This window comes from Durio zibethinus, chromosome 13, assembly GCF_047325235.1.
Source record: "Durio zibethinus cultivar Kanyao isolate XHJ-2024 chromosome 13, ASM4732523v1, whole genome shotgun sequence".
Lineage (NCBI taxonomy): Eukaryota > Viridiplantae > Streptophyta > Magnoliopsida > Malvales > Malvaceae > Durio > Durio zibethinus.
In genome coordinates this window covers 18,969,664-18,992,876 of record NC_143174.1, presented here as the reverse complement: position 1 = coordinate 18,992,876, position 23,213 = coordinate 18,969,664, and the positions used below count along the sequence as shown (strand labels likewise).

Below are 23,213 nucleotides of genomic sequence, written 5' to 3'. Positions count from 1 at the left end.
CACGATCACGTTAAAAGTGGACTAATGAGGCTAAGCGGCAGCCTTCTTTCTGCAGCCAGAGATGATTTACCTTATTTTAACTTTTTAGCTTCAAATTGATTATCATAACATACCTATCGTATACGTAAAATGCATCTTTGGGTGCAAAGTCCTTTGAAGTTTCAACTTCAGGACACCAATGGCTTATTGCATGTGTCGTAATTCATTAGACGACCGTTCTAGTTAATTTATTCATTTTGGTTACATGGCAGGACATATTCAACAATAATTAGTCTTCGTGCACCCTCGCTCTCTCTCTCTCTCCTTCCCTTCTTTCCTTTTTTTCTCTTTATGATCTTTTTCTTTTTTTTTTAAATTAAAATTTTCTTTTTAATTTTTTAAAATTTTTTTTGGTATTCATACCATATTAATCATTGAAGTAACATATAAAGCATCAAAATATTTGATGAAATAAAAATAAAAATACCTAAGTGAAAATTTTATTTTTTTAAATATCCAAGAGAAAAAAAATATGTAGTAAATGAACCATTTTAGATGTTAATCAAATGGAAAATATAGGTCCATTCTATTTTCAAGGCTTACCAATTTCCAAATTGACTATTTACTAATGAAGCTTTCTATTCCAAGTTAACACGAAGCATCATGACTTGGCTTTCGAGTGACTAAATATTTAATTTAAAATTAAATGTTTAATTGATTACTCAATTCAAAACTAAATGCTTGTAATAATATTATCAATTCAAAATATTTAGTTTTGAATTCAAAGTCTGACATTGTCAATTCAAAATGTTGTAAATTAAACGTTTACTTCAGAACTAAATGCTCGTTGCATTTCAACAGTAAACTCAATTTAGAGCATTGTCACAATTTAAAACAATGTTAGACTTTTTTAAACGAGAATAATGAGGTAAAATACACGCATCGTTAAAATTAAGAAACTTAACAAATGGATATGACATGTAATTTTTCTAATTTTAAAAATAATCTTTAAATAGTATTATTATTATTATTATTATTTTGCTAAATTATTCTCTATTCTCATTTTTTCTCTTTCTTTTCAAAACCTAAGTTCTGTTTACTCCTTTCTCCTTCCTTTGTTCATCCTAAAATTTTAGAAAAATTATTCTCAAAGTAAAAGACCTAATGCAATTTCTAATTCACATAGGATTTCATCTAGATGTGAAAATTTTAAGGTTAGTAAAAATTTTGCATTTTTTCAAAATTTTCATGCTTTGTTTTTTAACATATAATTTTTGTAAATTTATCTGATTTTGTTCTTCAAAATATTAAATTTGTAGGGTTCTAGAGGTGAATCTTATGATATAATCACATGTAAGCTAATTTTTGCTAGTTGTGAACTGATAGAAGGCAGAGTTCAAAACTGTGTTTTTCAAATCCTTTGATTTTTTTAAGTCAGTACAAGTTTATATTCTTCTTATGGTTTTTTTTTTTGGTTTGGATTCTTCTTTCTAACTTGAATGTTCTTATTTATGATTTTTTTATCAATCCAAATCATTTTCCACTGTTTTTCCATACTAACAATTGCTTAAAAATGTCTCACCTTTAAACAATAGAATTATCTCGAACCCTTGCTTGATTTGATTCTCTTATTAATCTCTTACTCCAATTCTTCTAGCCCTCTCACTTTCTTCAGTTCCTTAGGTCTTAGAAACAGCTCATATAGGACACCATTAATTTTTTTTGAATGATGGAGCTGGTTAATGTCTTTTGATTCTAGTTGCTTTTTTCTAATTTTAATAAGATTTTTTTTATCACTCTCCCTTTCTGTATATTTGTTAACTTGGAATTAGAGAACAATCTTCATGTTTTCTTTTTTTCCTTGGGTGGAGGTTGGTATTGAAGAGTCTGCAAGTTAAAGATTTCAAGCTTAAAATTTACGAGCTAGGGTTCTCTTTTCAAGGGTTAGTGCTAAAATTAGAGTTTTATTGAGAGAGCTCTGATTGCTTTGAAATCAAGAGCTTTGAAATTAAAGGCAGTGTATGAGTTTTGATGTTTATTTTCAATTGATTAATTAAAGCTTTTCTGTTATGAGTTAAAAAAATATGCCAAATCTAAACAAACTCATGTCAACATGAATTTAATTCAAATCAGCATAAAAAAAAGGTCAGGTTAGCCTGATTTCAATTCTTTTATGTTATAATATGACACGTGTATTTCATCTCATCACTTTCATATGAAAAATTTGACATTGTCATAAATTCAAAATATTTAATTTTTATTTGAATAAAATAAAACAATTTAATCTTAAATTTAACAACAACTCAAACAGTTTTACTAAATTAGACATTCAACCTTTTTGAGCCTGTACACTCTAATGTTTGACCATTTGTTTTGTGTAAAATGGTCAACAATGGAAGTGTAGATGTAGAGAAATCAATGGATAAGATATTGGGAGGGTATCTTATTTCTCATTTTCATCCTTAAATTTTTATATTATATACATTCCGTACATATACCATACGAATATTTTAAATATATCTTTATTGTTATTATAACAAATATTTAATGAGTATAGATAATCTTCAATACTCATAACTTTTTAAAAAAATAAAAAAATATATTTTTAGTCAATTGATCATTTTTATAATTCATTATTTTTCAAAATAATTTTATAAATTTAATTCATGCATAAAAATTAAACATTAAATAATTAAAATAAAAAATACAAAGAATGAGTAAGTATCTTAGCTACAATTGGATTTAATCAATTTAATGATCCTAGTCCAACCCGCCTCTCTTTTTCTTTTATTTTTTTTTTCTAGTGTCTTAGCCAACTAATTAAAACACTACTGTTTAGAAACCTACACTATATACATGAAAAAACCCTAACTGTACCCACCCCCTTTTTTTTTTTTTTGGGTGCTAGCGCTGCTCCTCATTATCTCTGTAAAAACACTCTAACCTTCTTTCTTTGATTTCTTCATTGTCATCATTCTAGCCGTTAGATCCTATTGAGGAAGCCATCATTTTCTTGTTTTCTCCATCCTTAAATCTTTCACCTATTATTTTTCCTTAAACCTTTCTATTTTTTTTTACTATGTCTAAACAAAACCAACTTTTTGTTTCCACGAAAATCTAAAGTCGAAAACGCTCAATTACCACTTTTTCACCATCCTAGCAGTACAAATTTCTTACTTATTTTATTTGTGCAGTGATTTATGATGGGTTGGGAAGCATTTTTTCTTTTTAAATTGGAATATAAAAAAATTCCAGCTTTTCTTTTTTCTTAATGGTGGTCTTATTTTTTTTATTGTGTTTTTAAGACATGGTCGAATTGAAAAATATTTCAAATTTGATTTTTTTTGTTGAACTTTTTTCTCCTCTCTATTGTAGGTATTTTGAACAAAAATTCCCAATTTTTTTAATCTTTGGTTTTTTAATTTTCTTCTTTTTAGCCCTCTGAATCTATTTGTACTTTAAGAATTATAAAAATATTTTTTTTGGGACCTCCTTTTTTGTGTTCGGTTGAGTGTTGAAGTGCTAGAGGGTACGATGGTAGTTAGGCTTTAGTAATAGCTTGTGGTAAATCCTGTTAGGGTGGTTTACGGGTTCTATTGTAGCGGTGTTTTATGCTGTTACCCGTGGTTGTGGTAGCTAAGTTCAGTGGTTGGTGTCCAGAAGCTTTTGTGTGTGTGCGTGTGTTTTTGTTAATTTTATTCAATTTTTATTTTTGTTAAGGGATAAATTAGTTATTTATATAATAGTGGATAGTGTCAATGAGATAATTTTTAAAGAATAGTTTTAATAAAATACTAGTTGACGGACCCGTGCTATGCTGTGGATTTATTTAAAGTATGAATAGTTAAAATGATAAGAGTTAAAATTAGAATTTACATTTAATTACATTTAAGAATTATAATGTGTGATTTTCTTTAGGTATCTGCCATAAATGAAAAGTTTAAACTGAAAAACAATAATCTCCGATAGCATCCACAAATCTAGCTTCTTTATAGCTTACCTATGTTCCTTGCATCGAGGTAAATACCTGCATTGATAATTTAAGACATAACATTAAGGCATCAATAATTGCTTACAGCAAAGTGAGAATATGCAACTTTATCATCTGAAATCCATTTAAACGTGTTTTAAGCACTTACTACATATCATCAGGCCCTAGAGGCTCTTTCATCAAGAAAGCATCCAAACATGAAGATAGAGAGATGGCTTCCTGCCGGGTCTTTCTTGCTGCAAACGCTCTTTATGAATCTCTGGGATGTCCTTCGAGAAGCTGGCATCATATAGCTCCTGTTCTTTGTCAGTCCAATCTAGCACAACCCATAGGATTTTCCCGAACTCAAAGGGGTATCCTTCTTAAAAGCCTTGAAGTTCATAAAGCTATCATCAGTCTGAAGAAGCTGAAGAGATAAGTCTGTGCTTGACGTACCTGATCAAGTTCTGCATTTTCAACTGCTGCATTGTTCATCAAGACCAATCGAGAGAGAGCCATTTTCCTTGCCAATATGTGCCTTAGCTGAAGAATACATTCTTTTGAAAGGTGACGGTACTTTAGAAACAGCGGTTTCAATATTAGCTCCACTTGGTTGGTCTTCTCCCAAATAAGTAACCAGTGGAGTTCCAAAAAGCTCTGTGCCACTCTTAAGATAATCTGTTGTGCATCTGGAAAGCACAGTATGTTGGTTCAAAATCTTAACCAAAGAAAAAGAAGTGAAGAAGGAGACAGCTTATTCAACAAATTCATATGTGACTCTCCGGCCTAAAAAACTCGAACCAAAATATAAGAAAAAATATCCATCGCCTCTCTCTTTCTCTCTCTCAGCTAATTAACAGAATATGAGACAATTTTCTCACTCCTCCAAAAACTTAAGCCAAAAATAAGAAGCCAAAAAAGTCCATTCCTCATTTCCTAGTAAACTGCAAACGTCATTAACCCTTCTGCAGATTTTATTAGCCAAATTCATGCCAAATGGTGAGCACAGTCAACGGATGAACCGTGTGGACACAAATGATTGCTATTTAGATAAACAATAATAATCACAAGACAATTGCAATGATAGATGAAATTATGAACCCTTAGTTTTCCAAAATATCAAAGTGTCTGTAGATAACAAATCCAATTAGAACAATATAATTTGATTGTGCAAAATTCCAATAGCTAGAGAGAGACAAAGGAAGTAAACTTACTTTTCCTGCCATCGATGAAAAATTACTAGCTTAGTTTTACCCGTCCCTTTTTTAAAATCGGAAGGCCACAATACGTTCATCGTCCTTTATCGAAATCAATGGCTCCAAAGGCATCTCCAAATATTGGTAAATCTTACCTGATATAGAAAATCTACTACTTCAGCCAATTAAGGTAATCTATAACTTAAACAGCTAAAAATAAATTAAGAATCAATTCAAGATAAGTTTACCTCTGCAAGTACAAGACTCTCATCACTCTTCAAGCAAAATGCAGTACCTAATGCCAAAAGGAGATCTTTGCAAAAACCATTTTTCAGCACAGAGACGGTCTATGGCATTCAGAGACCACTTCCATCACCATAAAACACTGTCACTGTCATTGTCCTTGTGATAGTTGAAGGCAGTGGCAATGATAGATACATGAAGGGATCAAAAGTAATTGAAATTTTGTTGCAAACTAGGCAAACCAGTGTTGACTTATATTTAACCTAAGTGGCAAAAGCATTATCAACAATATTCCAATTGTTAGTAACATGGGGGAAAATCAGCCTAATTTCCGTGCTCAGAAACTTGAAGTTGTGTATTATTGACATGCAAGATGAATGAAAACAGTTACATAACTGTAGGACATATCAAACATGAAACCGCAAAAGCATTAGACAACTATATTCTGATAAATGCCCAAATCTTAAAGGATGAAAAAAGCTACATAATGACAAAAATGCAAAAAAGAACTTCTAATTATGCTCAGAAAAATGTAATTTGGTCATGAAACCATTTAGAGTGACATTGACAACAAATCTTAGATGAGTAATAGTATTTGCCATGTAATAAAATCTTGATACCACTCTTAACTGTCCAACATAATGTTAAGGATGACTATCATATGTAGCTCTAAAACAAAGGCAAAATAAGAAAATTTCTCACTTGGCAAACATCCACAATCACTAAGTCATTCCTGGCCTTGTGATTTTTCCAACACTCAATGCAATGACATCATTATTGATAATCTTGCTAATAGCAACTTCAGCTGCAATCTTGCTAGCCAAGAGTGTATCCTGCCATTATAGTAAGAAAGAAAAACTGACTTAACATTTCACGTTAAGACAACAAACAAATATTGTGAAGTGTGAACTTACCACAACTCCATAGAATTCCATGAAATCCACTGCAAGTGTTTCCTGATAATAACAGACAGTAATGTTAAACATGCTTTGCTCTTTGCTTTTGTTTAAGGCTCAGTCCTGTTTACTTCCCTGTACAATCTATAACCAAAGACTATATTTCCATCATACCTAGAAAGAAAAAATACAATTTATTAGCACCAATCACACAACAAATTTTATAAAATCCAGAACAATGTAAACACTTGCCAATATGAAACATTTCCATACTAACAAACCATTCTAAATACCGTATGGAAGAACATGATGACAGAAAGAGACATAAAATCAATAATTTCAGTTAAAGCTATATTAGCAACTACAGTACACAAAATCAAAGTTTAAAACAATGCATAAAAACATTGAATGTTGTAGCATCAGATCTAGGTGAATTCCCTTAACTGTTTGATAACCCCCATCATTGAATTTATGCACCTAAAACAGGCTTTGTTTGATTAAAGATAAAATGCAAGAAAAGAAACAAAAATGAAAACAGAGCTTCTATTAGCTGTCAACAAATTGCAGATTAGGTTAAAAACACATAGATTCATTTCATTTCATATATTTTATTCTATTTTCCTATCATTTGTCAGCAACCAAACAAAATTTAAAATCTAAAAGAGAAAAAAAAACTCATCTAGAACATTTCCTAATATGCTTGAAAACCTCAAGGAACAAATCCCCGAAAACCCTTGACCTTATCTTTTCCAAGTCTAACTCTTCAAATTCCTCTTCTCCTCAACCATCTCTTTTGTCACCGCCTAACATCTTCCTTCGTCTCTTTCACCAACTCCTTTCAAATTCCTCTTCGTCTCTTTCTAGATTTTTCATCAAAGAAACCCTACACTCTACGTTTCACAACATATTTTTAAAGAAAAAAATCATCTCTTTTATTATAAAAACAATAAATTATAAAAAAAAATTATTTTTTTGAGGTTGAAATAGAAAAATTTTACCCTATGATGATAGAAGAGAAGAGAAGGGGATGTAGAGTAGGTTTCAAAAGGGAAACCAAAATGAAAAACTGATCAGATGGGAAAATCCCTAGCATAGTTGAGATAGTTCGCTTCATCGATTCCTTGGCAGAATTAGAAACCCTCTTGGAAATGCCTTTAGAGAAGATAATGAATTGGGTTGTAGCTCCATGCCATTAGAGATAGTTTAGACCTTCAAGAGCTTTTTTTTGTTTTTCTTAAACACCTGTAAAGCAATCTGGAGGAACCTAAACACCCGTAAAGTAAAGAGCAACAAAGCAAGGCAGAGCAAGCCACATGGGCGAAACATGTCAAGCAAACTAAGCCCTGATACCAACATTTTCTTTTCCAAAATTTAACCATCCAATCAATTTTATTACATTGCCGATGTGTACCCATAATAAATATTACAAGATAATTTTTATATATCTTATAGATTATAGATATAATAATTAAGCATCTAAAATATATTATTTAATCATGCATTTATTTTATATAATTAGATGTATAATTCTATATCACCTGTCTCTTTTATTTTATTTCGATATCATTTTAAAAAAAAAAAAGATTTTGGAAGGGTGAAACCAATTGAGCTGTCAAGTGTTAATCATTGACCTTCCTAAATCTTATTTTTATATAAAAATATAATATAATATAATATAATTCCCCTCCCAAAATCTTTATTTTATATGATGTAATAGATAATACATGTTTGTTGCAAGACTAAAATAGAAGAGTTGGAGTCTATTTCCACAAGGCACTGAGCCAAGATTGTTTCAATGAAATTGAGTCCAAGTATGATTTAGAGCCGTAAATCCCACCATTTCCATAATCTATAATCTACAAGCATATATAAAAGCTGTCCCCAGGAAAGGTTGAGGGGACAGCAATACAATGTAAAAACCAAGAGATTAAGCTTTATTAAGGGTAAATTTGGGTAATTTTTTACTTCAATATCCAAAAGTTTTCGTAATAGTTGAGATCAGAGATCGAAAAAAGACTATAGTTTGGCTAAGGATCTTTGAATCAGCCGTAAAAGCAGCTTGAGTCTACGATGCAACTGTGAGTTCCCTCTGTGGATACCAAACGAAAAAAAAAAAATTCCTATGCATTCCTCAAAAATCCCAGCTTTTCCTTTCGAAATGCATCATCATCATAACAATGAAGGCTTCATTGACCACATATCGGATATGCAATTTTCAAGATATTTTTTAATATATTTTTTATTCTTTTAGCAAAAGTAAGAAAAATATCTGTTTGTAATTTTTTTTATGCATGCATGAGTCTTTTATATTGTTTAGAAGGATTTTGTGGGCTTTTTTATGATGTTTGGATGGATTTTGTGGGCTTTGAATTTTTTTGTACCATTTGACAACATAACAACATTGTTAGGGTTTATACAACAAAGAAGCAGTAAGCAGCAGCAAGCAGCAGCCATGGTTCTCAAGTACAACATATATATATTTTTTTGCAAAAATTTATATTTTCATTGGTTATTTTTCTGTTTTACTTAAATTTTTTTGACTATTTGTTCATATCAGCATTGATTTTGTTTTATTAATCCTTAAAATTCAAGAGATAATAATTCCCTTCCCTGGGCCATATTTATTTTTAAGTATGCCTTTTTAAAAAAAGGTTATGTCAAAAAGGTAACAAACATCCAGTCCTTTCTTTCCACTTATTGTTGTATTATTTGATCCATATTTTTTAGTTAGACAGCAATTTTGGGGCTTTTTTTTTTTAATTTGTATTCCTCTTTTGATCATGTCTTAAAAGCAGAAGCTTTTGAATTCTAATGAAAATGATAATTTCCTAAAAAAACAAAGGAAGAATCTTGATGATTATCGATTTGATATTATTTTAAAAGTCAGTTTGAATGAGCTTGAACATCAAATTCTATCATATTTTCAGTTTTGCTTAAAAGGTTGTCTTTTTTATATGTTTAGGTTCCCAAAGAAATATTTGATAACCGGCTTAATGATATTATTCTAATACTTTTATCTAATAATCAATAAAATTGAAAGAACCAACAATATTAAAAATATAATTGCCAAATTCAAAGAAATTGAAATACAAAAACTATATTTAATAATGATTCATAATACAATAACAAAATTCACATTTAAAAGCTAATGGATAAATTATCAGAACCATGACTTTTATTATTAAACCCATGACTTTATATATATATTGTCACCAATACTTTCACATTTGATGATGTTTTGTAAACTTTATATTGGAATATGTTGTCAATAGTTATACATTTAGTTACGTATAAATATGCTTGTATTCTCTCATGATATAAATATACATGCCATAACTCTAAATGAGATAAGGTAAAACATTTGTTCTTTACAAATTCGTTTCATGGTATCAAAGTGGCGGACTTTCCTCTTTCCTTAGCTTCAATTATGATCAAAATATTTGTCTTTTTTTCATATCTAAAAACAATTACTTTCTATTATTCTACTCTAACAACTTTCTTTATAATATATTATTTCTTAAATCTTTTAATGGCTTCTAACAACCAATCCTCTTTCATACCATCTTTTTTTAAAAAATATTTTTAACCATATCTTTATTAAGTTGAACTCAGAAAAATTATTTACTTTGGTGTGATTAAATAGCACCTTTTTTATGCAGTGATTTAATAAGGCAAGTTGATGGCACCATTGTACTTCCTCCTAAAACAATAACTAAAGATAATGAAACCACATCCAATCCTGCATATATAGAGTGGGTGAAGAAGGATTAATTTGTTCTCCCATGTTTGAAGGTAACATTGTCACCAAGTGCACAAGCACAGGTCTTGGGTTTGTCATCTTTTTACCAAGTTTGGATAACTTTAAAAACTATTTTTTATCAACAATGTCAAGCAAAGTTATATCTGTTGTGTGATAAGTTACAGAGTTTGAGTAAATAAACTATGTTTATTGAAGAATATCTTGCCAAGATCAAATCTATTTATGATAATTCAGCAATCATAAATCATGTTATCTCTAATTCTGAATTGGTCACTCGTACTTTGAATGGATTGTCAAATATCATTGAATATCAACCAGTTGTCTTTGTTATTGAAAATAGAGAGAATCCCATTTCCTTTAATGATTTGAAAGCACATTTATTATTTCATGAACAACTTTTGAAAAGAATATAGGTATTGTCATCACAACCTATGAATGCCATTATTAGTTCCCATGAGACAACCATGGTAACTCACCCAAATAGTCAAGGTCAACACTTCAGTAATCCTTGCCGTGATTTTAGGCATATTGGATAAATTAATTAAAGATCTGATCATCATGATTCTTGATCTTTTCCTTGCACAAATCATATGCCTCAACAAGACTTTTAATCAAATAACCAAGATAACAAAAACTTTTCATGTTCTCAACATGCAAAGCATGCCATAAAGTGTAGATTTATCACCAATTCAATATACTGCTGTAACATGTCAATATTGTTACAATAAATTCGATCATAGTCTAAGTAATTCTTTTACTGGTCTTCATCTTTCTATTGTTACTTCAAATGATACTTCACTTAATGCTCCAATGGACAATGACAATGATGTTTACTGCTAACAAATTCAAGTGCTACTAGCCACATGACTTTCATTCCATCGTTGATACATCAGTCCACTCCTTATGCTGGCAATGAAGGTGTTTTTATTGGTGATGGTAATTCTCTAAACATCACTCGTATTGATGATTCTACTATATGTCTTGGTTCTACAAAATTAGCATTGAAAAATATTCTATTTGTTTAAAGCATTAAAGGAAAATTTATTGTCTATTGCTAAGCTAACCAAAGATAATAACTGTGGTTTATATCTTTTTCCTTGTGGTTTTGTTATTAAGAATTTTCACATAGGAAAGGTATTTCTAGATGGACCAGTTAAAGGCAACCTTTATGTGATTCTTGCAAGAGACGTGTAACGATTCATTGGTGTGAGGCAATGCGACTAACAAGCTTTGTTCAATGGTAATTCTTCTTTTGTTTTTAGAATAATTTGGCATCGACGAATTGGACATCCAACTTGCAAGATTATAGCATAATTAAAATTAATAAGTTTATTTGTCCTAAGGATTCTTCCTTTTATAACTTAACTTGTGTAGCTTGTTAAGTAGGAAAAAGTAAACATTTGCCTTTTGGTTTATCTACTAGGATAACTTCTAACGTTCTTGAATTAATTCATTATGATCTTTAGAGGTTATTGCTCACTGTTATTGTTATTGGTTTTTTCGATTATATTATTTTTATGGATAATTTCAATTGTTATACTTGGTTTTATTCATTGAAGTGTCATTTTAATAGTGTTACTTGCTTTGAAAATTTTAAGATTATGACTGAAAATCAATTTGGCAACAAGATCAAATTGTTTCAGTGCAATGGAGTTAATAAGCTTGTTAAGGGTGATTTTAAAAATCTTCTTAATCACCATGGTATTTCTTTTCAAATTTCTTATCCACATATCCATGAATAGAATGGTTTAGCAAAATAAAAACATAGACATATTGAGGAAGTGGGCCTACCTCTATTGCTTCAAGCTTTTTTACCATGATCTTTTTGGCTTGAGGCATTTTTTACAGTTATTTATCTTACCAATCAGCTTGGTATATTAGTTTTGGGTAATCGTTCTCCTTTTTAGGTGTTATTTAACTCTATGTCAAACTACAATTATTTAAGAGTTTTTGAATGTGCTTGTTATCCTCATTTAGTTCCTTATAAAAAAGATAAGGTTTCCCTAAAATTAACTCATTGTGTTTTCTTGGGTTATAGTTAAGTTTACAAAAGATATCATTGTTTAGACACTTCTAATGGTCGGGTTTATATCTCATGACATGTTATCTTTGATAAAAATTACTTTTTTTTTTGCAAAATGTTTTGGTTCTACAGCTCTTAGGATTCTTTCTTATCTCATTTACTTTTTTACATCTCTTAAGGTTAGTTCTAAGGTATCTTTGCCTATACCTTCTACTACAATTGTGTCAAAACCATTACCAATTGCTTCAATCCTAAATACAATTGTTTTTGAACTTGATACAATTGTGTTGGCACCTTTTGCTCAACCATCATCTAAGCCTTCCACTTTTTTTGGGTTCTAGAACCATATATCCTATGGCTATACAAAGTCAAGATGGTACTTAAAGGCCCAAAGTACTATACTCTTTGCATGCTACAAATTATCCATCTTTTGAGTTAAGATATTTCAAAAAAGCATGTCAAGATGAAAAATGGATTTTAGCTAGAATGATGAATATTCTACTTTGATGCAAAATAATACTTGGTCTTTAGCGCCTTGTAGTTCATCCATGAATGTTGTTGGTTGTCGTTGGTTCTATAAAATCAAAGAGTGAGCTGATGGTACCATTAAGCGGTATAAAGCAAGATTAGTGGCCAAAGGCTTCACATAACTAGAAGGTATTGATTTTAACTCCATTTTTAGCCTTGTTGTCAAGGCCATCACTATTTTAATTGTTCTCTTTATTATTGTTAATAGAGGATGATCCATCAGGCAATTAAATATCAAAAATGCATTTTTACATGGTAAGTTGCATTAAGAAGTTTATATGGTACAACCATTAAGTTTTATGGACCTTAATCATCTTCATCATGTTTGTAAATTAAATCACTTTCTTTATGGTCTTCGCCAAGCTCCACGAGCTTAGCTTTAAAGATTTAGTTTTGCTTTTCATGCCTTTGGCTTCAAAAGTAGTCAAATAGATCATTTTATGTTCATATGGCATTCTTCATCTGACATGATGCTACTTTTACTTTATGTGGATGATACTGTTCTCACTAGCTCTTCATTAAGTGTTATTTATTCATTCATTTCATAGCTTTTTTCACAATTTTGAATGAAAAATCTCAATGATTTTCATTATTTTCTTGGAATAGAGGCACATTGTACATCTAAACATTTGTTCTTGACACAAACAAAATATACGTTGTCTCTACTTTCACGTTTAGGTATGAAAAACTGCAAACATACTTCTACTTCAATAACTACTAGTAAGAAGTTTTCTCTATATGATGGAACTTTACTTTTACCCATCACAATATCGTACCATTGTTAGAGCTTTGCAATATCTTACCTTTACTTGACTTGACATTACCTATGGCATGCAACAAGTCTGTCAATTTATGTATGAGCCTTGTGATATTCACTTTTATGCTGTAAAATGAATTTTGAGATATCTTAAAAGAACTATCAATTGTGGTATTCGATTACTTCCTTGCTTTACACCCAATCTAATATGTTATGTTGATGTTGATTAGGTTGGTTATCCGACACTAAACATTTTACAATGGGTTATTGTGTTTTCTTAGGTTCCAATCCTGTTTCTTGGTGTACTAAAAAACGAGTTTGTATTGCTAAATCTAGTACTCAAGTAAAGTATATGGCTCTTTCTATAGCTTTTCGAGATATATTTTAGATTTTTTATATATTGAATAAGGTTGGATTTCCTCTTGCATTACCTTTGTTCTGTATATTCTGACAATATGGATGCTACTCAATTTGTTGCCAATCCAATCTTTCATGCTAGCACAAAACATATAGAGACCTCTTATCACTTTATTTGAGACCTTGTTTGTAAGCATTTTCTTCAAGTTTTTTTTATTCGTTCTCAATTACAACTAGCTAATATATTTACTAATGGACTTTTTTCTTTAGTTTTTCATTCATTTAAGAACATGCACTTGTGGAGTTCTCCCTAATTGCTTAAGGACCGTATTAGAATATGTTGTTAATAGTTGTACATTTGGTTATATGTAAATATGCTTATACTTTCTTATGATATAAATATACATGCCATAACTCTAAATGAGATAGGATAGAACATTTATGCTTTATAGATTCATTTCACTCTAGATAATGAATATGCTAAATTGTTCCAATTCTAGCACAATAATATGTATCTATAACCACATGACTAGAACTTAAATTTTTACCAATTTTGACTTTTTTATGTAGTAATAAAAAATAGAATTTGTAAGTGATGAAAATTAAATTTTAATTTTATTTGATTTATTTAGTAATAAAAAATAGATTTTTTTATTTGAGACATTGTAGTAATAAAAATATATGAACAATTTAAACTAAATTTATAAAATTATTATTATTATAACACACAAATGGTTTTACGGTATCATGTGTGTGTATTATTGCTTTAACATTACTCTGTTTCTCTCTCACAAAAGAAAATTTTTAGATATTTATCATAACGTATAGATTTGTGGACCTACTGCTAGACATTGATTAGAGAAGTCGTCACTAATCTTTTTTGTTTAGGTGTGATTGGCCACCTAAAACATATTCTGATATGCGAAAATAATTTTAGGTTCGAGAGTTAATTATGCATGAGAAATGTTATATCACCCCCACAATGCCCATTTAAAGGATGGTACCAGTTAAATTTTGAATTATCCAAGCCGTGATCATATTTGTGATTTACCAAATAATTTAATATTGAAAATGTATTTAAATTATCTTAATAGTTTGGTAGCAATTTAAGATAATTTTTTTACCATAGGAGTATTCATAAAGACTAATGTCCCATTCTGAAGAGGTTTCGTCGTTGGATTTATTAACATATTTTTATCAGTAAAGTCTCTTAATAGTTTGGTAAGACTTAAAAATAATCCACCAATAGTTTAGAGGATAAAAATTATTTTTTATTATTTTTATTTTTTTACCTTTTAATAAAAATGATTTATGAAACTTCCCAATAGTTTGGTGGATTTCATTTTAAAAATAAAAAAATTAAACCCATGAAAACTCTCCAATAATTTGGTAGAATTAATGAATTTATTTTGTAAAGATTTTTATTTGAAAAAAAGATTTTTTTTTATTATTGAAAGGATTTTATAAATATTTTAGAAAACTTTATTAGAAAAGATTTTTTATTATTTTTTTATTTGAAAAAGATCTCTATTTTTTTATTGAATCATTTTTCCTTTTTTACTTTAAAAAATAAAATGGAAAAAATAATATATATTTTAATAAAACTAAAAAAATAATATAAAAATAAAAGAATAAAAAGGGTTAAAAATAACATAAAATCAAATCAAAAAATAAAAATAAAATGAAAAAAAGGAAAACTTACGATCGGGTCGGGTTAAAGTGTAGGTCAGCGTGCAAGTCAACGGATCAGAGCGCGGATCCTAGGTTGCTAAAACACTGTCGTTTTGGTAGTATATAAAAGGCAATTTCCAACTTTTCTCTTTAGAAAACAAGCCTTTTCTCTCTCTAGATAGAGAAGTTCTGACTTCTCTCTAGGAAATCCCTAAGAATACTATTGGAGATTGAATCAAAAACTGGAAATCCTTACCGGTTTATAGAAAATTCCATCGAAAAATTCATATTTCACCAAAAAACTCATCAAAAAATTCATATCCCACCAAAAAATTCATCAAATAATTCAAACATTCAACTTTAAACCCAATTTTCCAGAAAAAAACCCAGAAATTTCTCATTTTTTCCAAACCCTCTCCAAAATCTTCTAAAACTTAATCTCAACCCCTAGCAACCTAAACTTAAACCCAAAATCTTCAAATCTCACCCACAAACCTCAAATTGATCCTAGAATCCCAGCACCCAAAATCCCAGAAACCTAGCACTACCCAGAACACCCAATTCATTCAAATTGACTGTGTCCACTCTAAAATCCCTCATGCTCTATTTTGTAATGTTATTTCGATTTATAGGCATCATTAGAGCAAATTCAGGAAACGGACAGAATCAATCCAGGCTTAAACCTGAGATTTGATTATGTCGGAACCTCAGCATATGTATAGGTTCATTGCTAATTGACAAATTTCTTGATTTGTACTCTGATTAACCCTTGATCGAGTTCAATTCCCAATTTCAGTTATTCAATCAATAATTAGGAAAAAAATAAAAAAGAATAAATAATAATAATAATAATAATAGTAAAAATAATAAAAAAATGTGATATAATACCATATATTATACTAATAACAATACTAGTAAAAATAATTATATAAAACTATAATATAACCAAAATAATAAAAATGATCCAATTGACCTTGGATATGGTCCGATTGACCTTAGACACAAACGTGTGCCTATAGCTGCCTTTATTTGCACGTTTCTGTCAGATAGAGATGGTGAAAAGACATAGACGCTTGTTCTATTTCAACCCAAGAATCAAATCAATGAGCAAAAATGATCGAGATGAAACCACGAGTCATAAGAAATGATCTGGACTGAGCCAAGATCAAGTGATTAAGACAAAACCACAAGTCAAAAATAAAGTGACCAGGACTGAGTCGAGGTTGAGAATAAATGATCGAGATGAAACCATATGTCATAAGAAATGATCTGGATTGAGCCAAGATTGGGTGATCGAAACAAAACCATGAGTCAAGGGTGAAATAACCAAGACTGAGTCGATGTTAAAAATAAATGATCGGGATGAAATCACAAGTCATAAAAAATGATTTGGACTGAACCAAGATCGAATGACCGAGATGAAACTATGAGTTAAAGATGAAACGACTAGGATTGAGTCGAGATCAAAATAAATGACTAGAATGAAATCACGAGTCATAAGAAATGATCTGGATTGAACCAAGATCAAAATGAGTGATCGAGATTGAACTACAAGTCGAAAAAATAAAGTTCAAATTTTCACTTTAGATCCAAAGATTCATAATTTGGACATTCAAAAATTTGTGAGGTTCCATAACAAAAGTTGAAAGATTCCAATATCTCAAGTTTAACAAAATCACAAAGATTCAAGCTTTACAAAGGTTTTCAGATTTGTAAGAATGAAAGATTTGCAAGATTCTAAACTTCGTAGAGGTTTTAGATTCATAAAGATTTTAGATTTGTAAGGACTTTCAGATTCGCAAGAAAGAAAGATTTGTAAGATTCCAAGTTTTGCAAAGGTTTTAGATTTGCAAAGATGCAAGGTTCGCAAGAACTTTCAAATTTGCAAGAAAGAAAGATTAACAAGATTTCAAGTTTCGTAAATGTGTAAGGTTCATAAAGACTTTCAGATTCATAAGAAAGAAAGATTTGTAAGATTTTAAGTTTCGTAAAGGTTCTAGATTCGCAAAGATTGTAGGTTCACAAGGACTTTCAGATTTGTAAGAAAAAAAATTTGCAAGAAAAAAAGATTTGCAAGACTCTGAACTTCTCAAAGGTTCTAGATTTACAAAGATGCTAGATTCACAAAAAAAATTTTGTTCACAAGAAACATAGGTTCGTAAGACTCTGAGTTTCACAAAGGTTCTAGATTCATAAAGATGCAAGATTTGTAAGACTCCAAGTTTTACAAAAGTTCTATATTCACAAAGATACAAGATTCATAAAGATTTTCAGGTTCACAAGAAATAAAAGTTCACAAGACTTTGAGTTTTGCAAAGGTTCTATATTCGCAAAGATGCAAGGATTTTTAGGTTCGTAAGAAAGAAAGATTTGTAGGATTTCAAGTTTCACAAAGGTTGTAGATTCACAATGATTTCATAACAAAATTGAAAGATTCAAAAAAATAAAGTGACCAAGATTAAGTCAAGGTAAAAAATGAATGGCTCGGACAATGTCGTAGGTAAAAAATGATTTGACTTGTGTCGAGATCGAATGGCTGGGATAAAACCAAAAGTTATGAAAGATGATATTGATTGAGCCAAGATCATGTGAGTGATAGCAGCGTATTGTAAGTGCATGCCATATCTGAGATGTAAATGTAAACACAATGTATATAGTACAAATTTCATGATATTTTAATTATGGTGACAAGATTCTCAACTCCACCAGTCTTTCTTAGCTTCTTGGTATTCAAGCAAACTTTGTTAATCAATTCATGTCATTCTTCTCATCTAGTCACAATTCATAAGTCATGTCAATCAATTTATCACTGGGTTCATCACAGGATCACTTTGCTTACCCCAATGTAAATAATTTTTTCATGCTCCTTTCATTTATCTTATCTTGTGTTTCATTCAAAAATGGAAAGCTCTTTATGAAAAATGTCATTCATTTACTTGCCATCATCTAAATCAGTGTCAAACATGATATATTTCTTTAATTCATTCGAAGAATTTTCATTTAGTAAAGGATAAAAGGAATGGGTTTCTATTGTTGAAAGAACAAAAAGTAGGGTCAAGAATAACTCAAGGGTGAACAAAGGTAAAATACCGAGAAACATCTAAAATAATGATTGTCCAGACAATTTTAAACTCCAACTCAGGGTCATCATTCAAAAATATCTTCCATTAATATCCTCAATCTTTAAGCTAATCATCATCCTCTTTCTAAAGACATGAAGTTATTTTTACAAGTTTTCATCTTCACTTAAATCGACCTTTCAGGTTTTCAGTTTATGTCTTCTTCTTTTTTTCTTGCTTTTTTTTTTTTTGCTTTTCTGTTTGTTTTTTTTTTTGCATTTGTTTTTCATTTTTTGCCCCTTTTTTACTTTTTTTTTCTTTTTTTTCATATTTTTTTCATATTTTTTATTTTTCCCCCATTATTCATCAATGACACTTTGATCAAAGCTTCACATAATCTAATGGCAAATTTACTCCAATTCAATTCATGATTCTTTAAATCAAGTATTCATATTTAATCAAAATGAACTTTTTAAATGATGTAACGTAGGCTAAGGTAAAAAGTGCTAAAGAAAGGGATAAAATAGGCTTAAATTATATTTAAAGGGTGATCAAACCAATGATCATTTCTTCATGTGGAACACTTTGACATTTTATCCCATCAATTTTTTTTCTTCTTTTGCTTTTTTTTTATGGAGCACATTGACATTTTGCCCCATCAATTTCTCTTTTTTTTTTTCTTTTTTTTGTTGTGTTGGCATTTTGCCCCTATTAATTTCTCCTTCATTTTTTTCATTTATAAAAAAAACTTGAGCATACAAGGGCTTTGCCCCTAAGAATGAACAAATCTCTCAAACTTTACCTCATAGTGTAGGGTGATCCTTAGTTAAGGTTTTTTAAGAGAAATTTTTAATAGGCTCAAATAGGATAGCAAAGGATAATTTTATATTTTTGAAAGATAGAGGAAAAATTATCATTTCTCATTTCAAACATAAATACTCTCAATGAAAAACATTCTTCAACTAAAAGCAAGCTTGTGAGTGAATAATCACAAAGATCATATGTCACATCACTTCTAAAATTCTTCACCATATTTATCTTCTTTTTATTTAGCAATCCCAATGAATTAATAATTTTTATCTATCAATTAAATCATCATGAATGATGTTTTCAAAATCGAACCTTGAATTATCATCTTGACTATCTGAACATTCATTATTTAGAATTAAAGAATGGATATGAGAAAATATATGAGAAGGTAAAAGTAAATAATGGTGATTCATAAAAAAAAAGAAATGTCATGAAAATGCATCATATCTGTCACTTTTATTAAAATGATAAAAAATAAACCAAAATTCAAGGACATAAAAGAGATCTATATTCTCAAGAAATCTTAAGATAATAATCAATTTCAATCAGTCTTCCCAAAGTTATGCCCCTGGATAATTGGGCAAAGAGTTTTTGTGGATATTCAGCTCTCCCGATTCATTGAAGCTTATTGAGCCTGCTTGAATCAAACTTTGCACCTTATGCTTGAAAGCAGGGTAAATTTTTATAAAGTGACCCATATTCCCATTATGATAGTCACATGTGGCATTAACATTGTACCATTTGGGATAGGGTGGCTTTAATGGTTCTAAAAAAACTAGGAATATTAGTTCTTTCTTGACTAATTTTGGAAATAGCTCAGTATAGGTTATGAAAATAGGATCAATGTGAGCTCTCTCTTGATTACCCCTGGATCTTCTCAAAGCACTCGCTTGATTGTTAGGCTTTGAAAATGGTGTAGTAACTGGATTAAGCCCATATACAGGCGCTTGAAAAGTTGATTAAAGAGGACTTGAAGTAATATTGTTCATAGTTGGGAGATAAGGTTGGTATGAAACTTACGTAATAGTATTGACTGTTGGATAGTAAGCAGGATGAACATATGGTGGATATAGAGCATAACTTTTGGATTATTGTTTTTCAAAACTCACCGCTTAGGCTTTATCTTCTTCTCTTTTAGGCATCTTACATTTTTTGGCACTGTTGATCTTTCCTTCTTTAAGCTTGCCACTCTTGATGACATTTTCAATAATCTCTTTTGAGATCACCATATCAGTAAAGTTTTTTATCGCATTCTTTATCATTTTTTCATAATAAGGTGAATTAGTACTTACAAATAAAACCATCATTTTCTTTTTAGTTAATGGTGGTTGAACCTGAGCAGCTATATCTTGTCACCTTTGGGCATATTCCTTGAAAGACTCAGATGCTTTTTTTTTCATATCTTATAATGAAAGGTGATCAAGGGTCATATCTATGATGTGATGATATTGGTTGATGAAAGATCGTGTTAGATCTTTCCATGACTTAATACAAGTCCTATCCCATTGGACATACCATTTTACAGCATATTCGATCAAACTATCCTAGAATACATGCATTAATAGTTTCTCATTGCTAACATGTACTCTCATTTTACGATAATACATTGTGATATACGTAATGAGGCACTTGGTACCGTCATACTTCTCAAATTTTGGTACCTTGAATTTTAGAGAAATTACAACATCTGAAACTAGACAAAGGTTGGTAACATCCATGGATCCATAGAAATCAATGCCTTTTACAACCTATAACCTTTCCTCAATCATGCTCATAGCTTGATTGGTCTTAAAGTCTTTTAGAGACACAGCCGTATGTAGCTTCACTTTCTTTTTAGTCTTATCCATTTTGGGAATTTGGATTGGCTCATCTGCTTTTTCAGTAAAGATAGAATTGGTATAGCTCTAAACATTTCCTTGATTGAAATTTGAGAACGTGGTTTATTGTTAATGAAAGCTTGGAGTGGCTCAAGTCTAATGTGGAACGAAAACCTAGAGGATACAATGGATTAGTATCTTTATGTGAGATGTCTTCTTCTATTATCTTTTCTCTATTTCCCTTTTCCAGAGCTTTTAGGATTCTGCTCAATTTTTTTTCAAGTATCTCCTGAGGCTTTTCTTGCTCCATTTTCCTGGCTTTAGCCCAAGTATAGTACTAGTGTTAAGCTATTCTTAAACCTTGATTTCCCATAATTATGTTATAAATTTAAAGTGATTTTTATGGATCTATCAGATTATGCATGAGAATGAATGCAGTGATGCATGAATGCATACATGCATAATAAAAAAAGGGTATGTAAGCATAATATGTAATCTGCATGTATGTTTATGAATATGCATAAAAAAATAAAAAAAATTGGTTAGTCATCTCAAAATAAAGAATAAATACTACAAAGCAAGTAAAATAACAACATGACCCTAGATTTAGGTTGACTATAAAGAGTGGAAGGACATGGCTTTATCTATGGTTAGGCTTTTAAAGTTAACAATATGTGGTTTGGACAGCCTCTAAAAGGTTTCCAAACTATTCCTTACATCATGGTCCATCACAGACTAGTATGGCATCCTAATCCTCACCCATCATAGGCTATAAGCAGAAAGAGTTCAATTTGAGTGATAATGTTTTATAGGTTCATACGAAGACATGAAATCTCACAAAGGCATGGTACTTCATTCCTTTCTAAAGGTAGAGCTCGGACGGGGGGCTTATGTTATGCACATGCAAATGAATGACAAATATATATATATAGTAAATAAATGAATAACTAAAACAAATATAAGTAATGAAAAGAAATAAAATAAGGAAGAAAATAAATTTCAAGTTTATTAAGCAAGGCTTGGATAATAATGAATCATTTTACTGGCTTGACTCTTGATTTCCCCAATGGAGTCACCAAATTGTCATAATGTATAGATCCATAGACCTACCGCTAGATATTGATTAGAGGAGTCACCACTAATCTTTTTATTTAGGTGTGATTAGTCACATGGAACATATTTTGATCTGTAAAAATATGTTAGGTTTGAGAGTTGGTTACATATGGGGAATGTTATAGCACTCTTACAACGCCCATCTAAAGGATGGTACCTGTTAGATTTCAAATTATCTAAGCTTTGATCATATTTGTGATTTACAAAAAATTTAATATTGAAAATGTATCTTAAAATTGTCCCAATAATTTGATAGCAATTTAAGATAATTTTCTCACCTTAGGAGTATTGATAGAGACTAGTGTCTCATTCTAAAGATGCTCCGTCATCGAATTAATTAACATAATTTTATCAATAAAGTCTCCTAATAGTTTGATAAGACTTAAAAATAATCCTTCAATAGTTTAGAGGATAAAAATTATTTTTTATTATTTTTATTATTTTATCTTTTTTTAAAAAACGATTTATAAAACTTTCAAATAGTTTGGTGGATTCCATTTTAAAAATAAAAAAATTAAACCCATAAACACTCTCCAATAGTTTGGAAGAATTCATGAATTTATTTTGTAAGGATTTTTATTTGAAAAAAAGATTTTACAAATATTTTAGAAAACTTTATTTGAAAAGATTTTTTAATTTTTTTTAATTTGAAAAAGATCTCTATTTTTTTATTGAATGATTTTTCCTTTTTTACTTTCAAAAATAAAATGGTAAAAATAAAATTTTTTTAATAAAACCAAAAAAATAATATAAAAAATAAAAAAATAAAATGGGTTAAAAATAAAATTAAATCAAAAAAAAAAAAAAAAAACCTATGATTGGGGCGGGTCAGAGCACAGGTTAGCCCGTGGGTCAGTGAATCAGTGTATGGATCCTAGTTGCTAAAACGTTGCCATTTTGGCCCCATATAAAAGGCAATTCCCAGCTTTTCTCTTCAGAAAGCCAGCCTTCTCTCTCTCTAGATAGAGAAGCTCTGACTTTTCTCTAAGAAATCTCCAAGAACATTGCTGGAGATTCAATCGAAAACTGAAAAT

At 30.0% G+C, this 23,213-nt stretch overlaps 1 pseudogene across 1 annotated transcript; it reads right to left on the bottom strand.

Moving 5' to 3' along the window:
* Window positions 1-3,830: 3,830 nt before the first annotated feature.
* Window positions 3,831-7,072, bottom strand: LOC111302905 (ubiquitin carboxyl-terminal hydrolase 10-like; annotated as a pseudogene). The gene is made up of 8 exons (XR_016326828.1): window positions 7,045-7,072; window positions 6,578-6,645; window positions 6,303-6,344; window positions 6,144-6,221; window positions 5,394-5,492; window positions 5,164-5,295; window positions 4,119-4,638; window positions 3,831-4,006 (listed from the first exon to the last, which is right to left on the bottom strand). The product of XR_016326828.1 is annotated as a ubiquitin carboxyl-terminal hydrolase 10-like (transcript).
* Window positions 7,073-23,213: the final 16,141 nt, after the last annotated feature.